Source organism: Sapajus apella, unplaced genomic scaffold (genome assembly GCF_009761245.1).
Source record: "Sapajus apella isolate SASKATOON/1434 unplaced genomic scaffold, GSC_monkey_1.0 scaffold112, whole genome shotgun sequence".
Classification (NCBI taxonomy): Eukaryota; Metazoa; Chordata; class Mammalia; order Primates; family Cebidae; genus Sapajus; species Sapajus apella.
In genome coordinates, this window is record NW_022437052.1 from 2,424,381 (window position 1) to 2,430,474 (window position 6,094).

Genomic DNA, 6,094 nt, shown 5'->3' on the forward strand with positions numbered 1-6,094 from the left:
TGAACAGAAATGCAAGCAGTTATTTGGTGTGGTTAAGAATCTGGTTTTTATGGCTGGGCGCGGTGGCTCATGCCTGTAATTCTAGCACTTTGGGAGGCCAAGCTGGGTGGATCACCTGAGGTCAGGAGTTCAAGACCATCCTGGCCATATGGTGAAACCCCATCTTTTTTTAAAAAAATTTTTTAAAAAAAGAAAAAAAATCTGTTTTTTAAGGCCAGATACCGTGGCTCATGCCTGTAATCCCAGCACTTTGGGAGGCTGAGGTGGGCAGATCACGAAGTTCAAGACCAGCCTGACCAACATGGTGAAATTGTCTCTATTAAAAATACAAAAAAATTAGCCAGGTATGGTGGCGCATGCCTGTAATCCCAGCTACTCCGGAGGCTGAGGCTGAAGAATCACTTGAACCTGAGAGGGAGAGGCTGCGGTCAGCCGAGATCACACCACTGCACTCCAGCCTGGGAAACAAGAACAAAACTCTGTCTCAAAAAAAAAAAGAAAAAAAAAGAATCTGGTTTTTAGCCAGGGGTCAGGAGACCTGGCTTTGGGTCCCAGCTTCCCTGAGTGATAAAGGCCTAAGTTTCCCCGATATACCTACACTATAGGTTCTAATCCCTACCCTAACTCTTTCACGGGACTGCTGTGGCATTCACTGAGACGGTGAACAAGAAAGTATGTTGGAATGGCTAAAAGGGTGTAAAAAGGGTAGGAAGGAACAAGAGGAAGATGAAGGAGAAAAGGATGAGGAAGAACAGGAGGAGAAGGGAAATTTCCCCCATAGGTAATTCTAGCCACACTTTGAATTACTTGGAAAAGCCAAGTTCTCCTCACATCTGGGTCTGGGTGCTTGTTCTCCCCTCACCTGGAGCACTCTTCTCCCAGTCCTTCTCACTGACTCATCCTTCAACATCTTTCTCATCTTGCCTCCTCCAAGAGGCCTATGCTAATGCCCCTATCTAAAGTCATCTCCACTGCTTTCTCATTTAATCCTCCTTATTTCTTCCACAGAACCGATCACAGCCTGAAATGAGCTCACGGTCTGCCTCTACCTATTGGAATGCAAAGTGCACGAGGGCAGAGCCTTGTTTGTCCTATTTATTGCTGTATCCTTACTGCCTGATGCAAAGCACAATAAAGATTGAATGATCAGGCCGGGGCGCAGTGGTTCACACCTGTAATCCCAGAACTTTGGGACGCCGAGGTAGGCGGATCATGAGGTCAAGGGATCGAGACCATCCTGGCCAACATGGCGAAACCCTGTCTCTACTAAAAATACAAAAATTAGCTGGGCGTGGTGGCATGCACCTGTGGTCCTAGCTACTTGGGAGGCTGAGGTGGAAGAATCCCCTGAACCCAGGAGGCAGAGGTTGCAGTGAGCCGAGATTGTGTCACTGCACTCCAGCCTGGGGACAGAGCAAGATTCTGTCTCAAAAAAAAAAAAAAAAGATTGAATGATCAAATGAGGTAACTGATGTATTGGGGTGTGGGGATCCTGGATGGTAGGCATATGTAGACATTCCCCAGGCAGTCCCTTGAGTTCTAAGGCTGTGGCTGGGGTGCTAGGTCAGGAGGGCAGGATCAGGGTAAAGTGGGAAGTGCCTAGAAGAGCACAGCTGGAGAGAGGTTGAACAGGGCAGTGGGCAGGCAGCAGGGACCCCAATATACTGACTCTTTACAAGATGAAAAGCTGATTCAGCCTAATGTTGGATCAGCAATGTACTTGACTCAGGAGAGGGCTGTATGGTCTGAAGTCCACATATGTCAGAGCTGGAGAGGAGTTGAGGGGGAAGTAGTGTGCAGTAGTCAAGCACTTGGACTCTGGTGTCCCTTAAACCTGATTTGAATCTCCAGTTTACCATAAGCTTATGCATCCTTGGTGTGTAAGCTTGGGCAAATTATTGCTATGAACTTCATTTTCCACATTTATAAAATGAGAATAATAATAGTCCCAGATTTATAAGGGTTAAATCAGACAATATATGCAAAGAGCTTAGCTGGTGCTTGGCACATAGTAGGTGTTTAATAAATGCTGGCTCTCTCTTATTATTACTATTCTGCTGTCCAACCTATTTTACAAATGAAAAGGTGTAACGTCAGGCATGGTAGCTCATGCTTGTAATCCTAGCATATTGGGAGACCAAGGCAGCAGGATTGCTTGAGACCAGGAGTTCAAGGCCAGCCTGGGCAACCTAATAAGACCTTGTCTCTATTAACACAATAAAAGAGAAATAAAGAAAAGGTGTAGCTCAGAGAGGGGCAGGAATGAGCCCAAAGTCACTCAGTGACTCAATAACAGAGAGGGGACTCACACCCAGGTCTATCACACCTGGCTGGGTTGTGCTTCTCTCCCTTCCTATAAAGCCCTTGGCTGGTAGCAGGAGGACCAGCCCCAGTCCTAGTGGTCTTCCTTTCTAGGTCAGAGTCATCCTTGCTTCAGAGGTTCCTGCTACCCCAGTATGCTGCTTTCTTTTTTTTGAGTTTCATTCTTGTTGCCCAGGCTGGAGTGCAATGGTGTGATCTTGGCTCACTGCAACCTTTGCCTCCTGGGTTCAAGCAATTCTCCTGTCTCAACCTCCCAAGTGGCTGGGATTACAGGCATGAGCCCCCACGCCTGGCTAATTTTATATTTTTAGTAGAGACAGGGTTTCACTATGTTGGTCAGGCTGATCTCGAACTCCTGACCTCAGGTGATCCACCTACCTTGGCCTCCCAAAATGCTGGGATTATAGGCATAAGCCACTGCACCCAGCTGTATGCTCCTATCCCTAGATATAAAACTTACCAAGTCTTCCTTCTGGGAGTGATCCTGGCTCGGGGTGTTCCCACAGAGACCTGGGAGTAACCCTCAGGAAGGATCTCTGTCCCACAGCTTCAGCCCAGCCCCAACCAGATTTTCAATACCTGAACCGAAAGCCACATGGGAACCCCAGCCAGAAACTGGGAAGAGTTCCACTGGCTCATCCTCATCAAAATAATCATCAGAGTTTATGAATAAAAACACGAAGCTTTGGCTAATTTTAGTCCCCATGATGCCTGGGAGCTATAGTAACCAACCCTGTAAAAATATCCATCTGTCCAGATGGCAAAACAGATATCAGCAGAGTCCACCAGCACTCTGTATTCAGCAGCCAAAAGCTCTTGGCTTTTGAGCCAGGGCAAGAGGCCTTGGGGGTCATTATTATTATGATGATGATTATTTCATTATTATTAGAGACAGTATCTTGCTCTGTCACCCAGGATAGTCTCAGGAGGCAATCCACCTGCCTCAGCCTCGGAGTAGCTGGGACTCCAGGAACATACCACTGTGCCGGGCCCTTGGGGGTCATCTGGAGCAGATTCCTTCTTGGGTGTTTATGGATTTTTCTGCAGAGAAAGTTCATGGTTTCCTTAAGGTTCTCAAAACCAAACACCCAAACTTTTATGTTTCATTTTAGTGGTCTGAGGGTCTCTTGGGTGTGGGGCACTGTTCCAGGCTGGAAGTTGAGTAAAAGACAACCCCTTCTTTTTTCAGATGGGCAAGTGGAAGTTCATTCATTTATTGAATGACACTCTGCGAGCCAGCTTTGTGTGGGGCACTGCTCAACATGCTCGGCACAAAGCAGTGAACAAGACACGTGAAGTCCTTGCTGTCACTGAGCTTCTGTCTAGTGGGGGGAACAAATGGTTTCTGAGAATGACAGGTGGTGAGGAGAAAATAAAACTGTAAGGTGTTGAACTGTGCCTGTGAGAGAGGCAAGTAGACTGAGTAACCAGGGAGGGCCGCTCTGAGGAGGTGACATTAGAATAGGCACAGGAAAATCAGGTAGAAGAGTGTCTCCAGCAGAGGTAAAAGCAAGTGCAAAGATCCTGGGGTGTGACCGGGCGTGGTGGCTCATGCCTGTAATCCCAACACTTTGGCAGGCCAAGGCGGGTGGATCACTTGCGGTCAGGAGTTTGAGACCAGTCTGGCCAACATGGTGAAACCCTGTCTCTACTAAAAATAAAAAATTATCCTGGTGTGGTGGTGCATGCCCATAATCCCAGCTACTCAAGAGGCTGAGGCAGGAAAATCACTTGAACCCAGAAGGTGGAGGTTGCAGTGAGCTGAGATGCACTCTGGCCTGGGCCACAAAGTGAGACTCTGTCTCAAAAACAAACAAACAAACAAAAAGATGCTGGAGTGGGAGAAGCTCTGGGGTAGCTGAGGGACTGGAAGGAAGCTGGTGTAGCTGGAGCAGCTTGGGCACAGAGGACAGTGGTAGGAGGAGAGAAAAGCAAGGGAGACAGGGGCCACAGTGGATGGAAGTGTATCATGAGTATTCTCTGCCTTCTCCCTTTCCCTGGTATTTAAACCCAACCCATGCTTCAAGATCCACCTCTTTCAGGAATCCACCAATCTGAAGCCCTGGGATAAGCTGAAGAGTCTGTGCCAGTCATATAAGTGGGTGTATGTGTAAGACACAACCTTTCAGCAAGATCCAAAGCTCTTTGAGTAGTAAGTTATCTAGACTGATTGATTGTTCACAGTCAGTTACAGATTGAATTCCTTGTTCTACCCTTTCCCCCTTCTCAGTTCTGCACTTAACTAACCTAAAAGGCCGGGCACGATGGCTTACGCCTGTAATCCAAGCACTTTGGGAGGCCGAAGTGGGTGGATCAACAGAGGTCAGGAGTTCAAGACTAGCCTGGCCAAGATTGTGAAACCCCATCTTTATATATATAAAAAAAACTAATCCAAAAAAAATAAAAAATTAAAAAACAATTTAAGAAATCACAAAGCCAAGCTGGGAGCGGTGGCTCACGCCTGTAATCCTAGCACTTTGGGAGGCCAAGGCATGCAGATTGCCTGAGCTCAGGAGTTCGAGACCAACCTGGGCAACATGGTGAAATCCAGTTTCTATTAAAATACAAAAAATTAGCTGGGTGTGGTGGCGTGTGCACCTGTAATCCCTGCTACTCTGGAAGCTGAGGCGCTAGAATAGCTTGAACCCGGGAGGTGGAGGTTGTAGTGCCACTGCACTCCAGCTTGGGCAACAGAGTGAGACTCTGTCTCAAAAAAAAAAAACAACCCAGAAACCACAAATCTTTTTGAGGAAAAGAACGCGGTATTAATTCTTATACCTTTCTGAGTGTTAGGCACTACATAAATATTCAGCCAAGACTTGTTACACTGAGCAGTTCATATACAACAGGAGTGACCCAAGTTGAAATGGAGAACCAGCCCACTCATACCACTTTTTACCAGCTGATCATAGGCACGTTACATAGCCTCTATGTCTCCTTATTATTAAAATGGTCATAATTACAATGTCTAAGATAAGGGGTTGCTGTGAAGATTATTAAGTCCTCAGTAAACCTCGGCTGTTGTTACTACTATGATTAAATGATTATCATTAATATCATCAATTACCTTATCTGTTCAATATTGGTGGCACAGTTCCACCAGCTAGATGTCTAATCCCTTATGCGTCTATCAGTGGTACAAGTGGAGTTTGAGTGGGATTTTTTTTTTTTTTTTTTTTTTTTTTGACGGAGTCTGACATCGTCACCTGGGCTGGAGTGCAGTGGCGCGATCTAGGCTCACTGCAACTTCTGCCTCCTGGGTTCAAGCGATTCTCCTGCCTCAGCCTCCCAAGTAGCTGGGATTACAGGCGCCTGCCACCACGCCCAGCTCATTTTTTGTATTTTTAGTAGAGACCATGTTTCACCATGTTGGCCAGGCTGGTCTCGAACTCCTGACCTTGTGATTCACCTGCCTCAGCCTCTCAAAGTGCTGGGATTACAGGCATAAGCTACCACACCCAGAGGTGTTTCTTTTTTTTAGAGAAGATGTTCCAAATCATCAAGGATAATACCACTAGTAGCAGCTTGTCTTGTCTGTACAGTGGCAAGTCCTGGCCTTGCCTTTAAAGACTTAATAATCTTAATAGCAACCCCGTATCTTAGACATACAACCCCCTTGAATTGCTTGGCCCTTCTCAGCATTGCCTAATGTTAGGGAGGACTCCTGTAAAGCTCAGTGGTTTAGAAAATCAAGACACTTGGGCTTGGTTCTGCCCCTGGGGGCCATTGAGTAACTCCTTGCACTCCAGGCCTCACTTGCCGTTTGAACAAG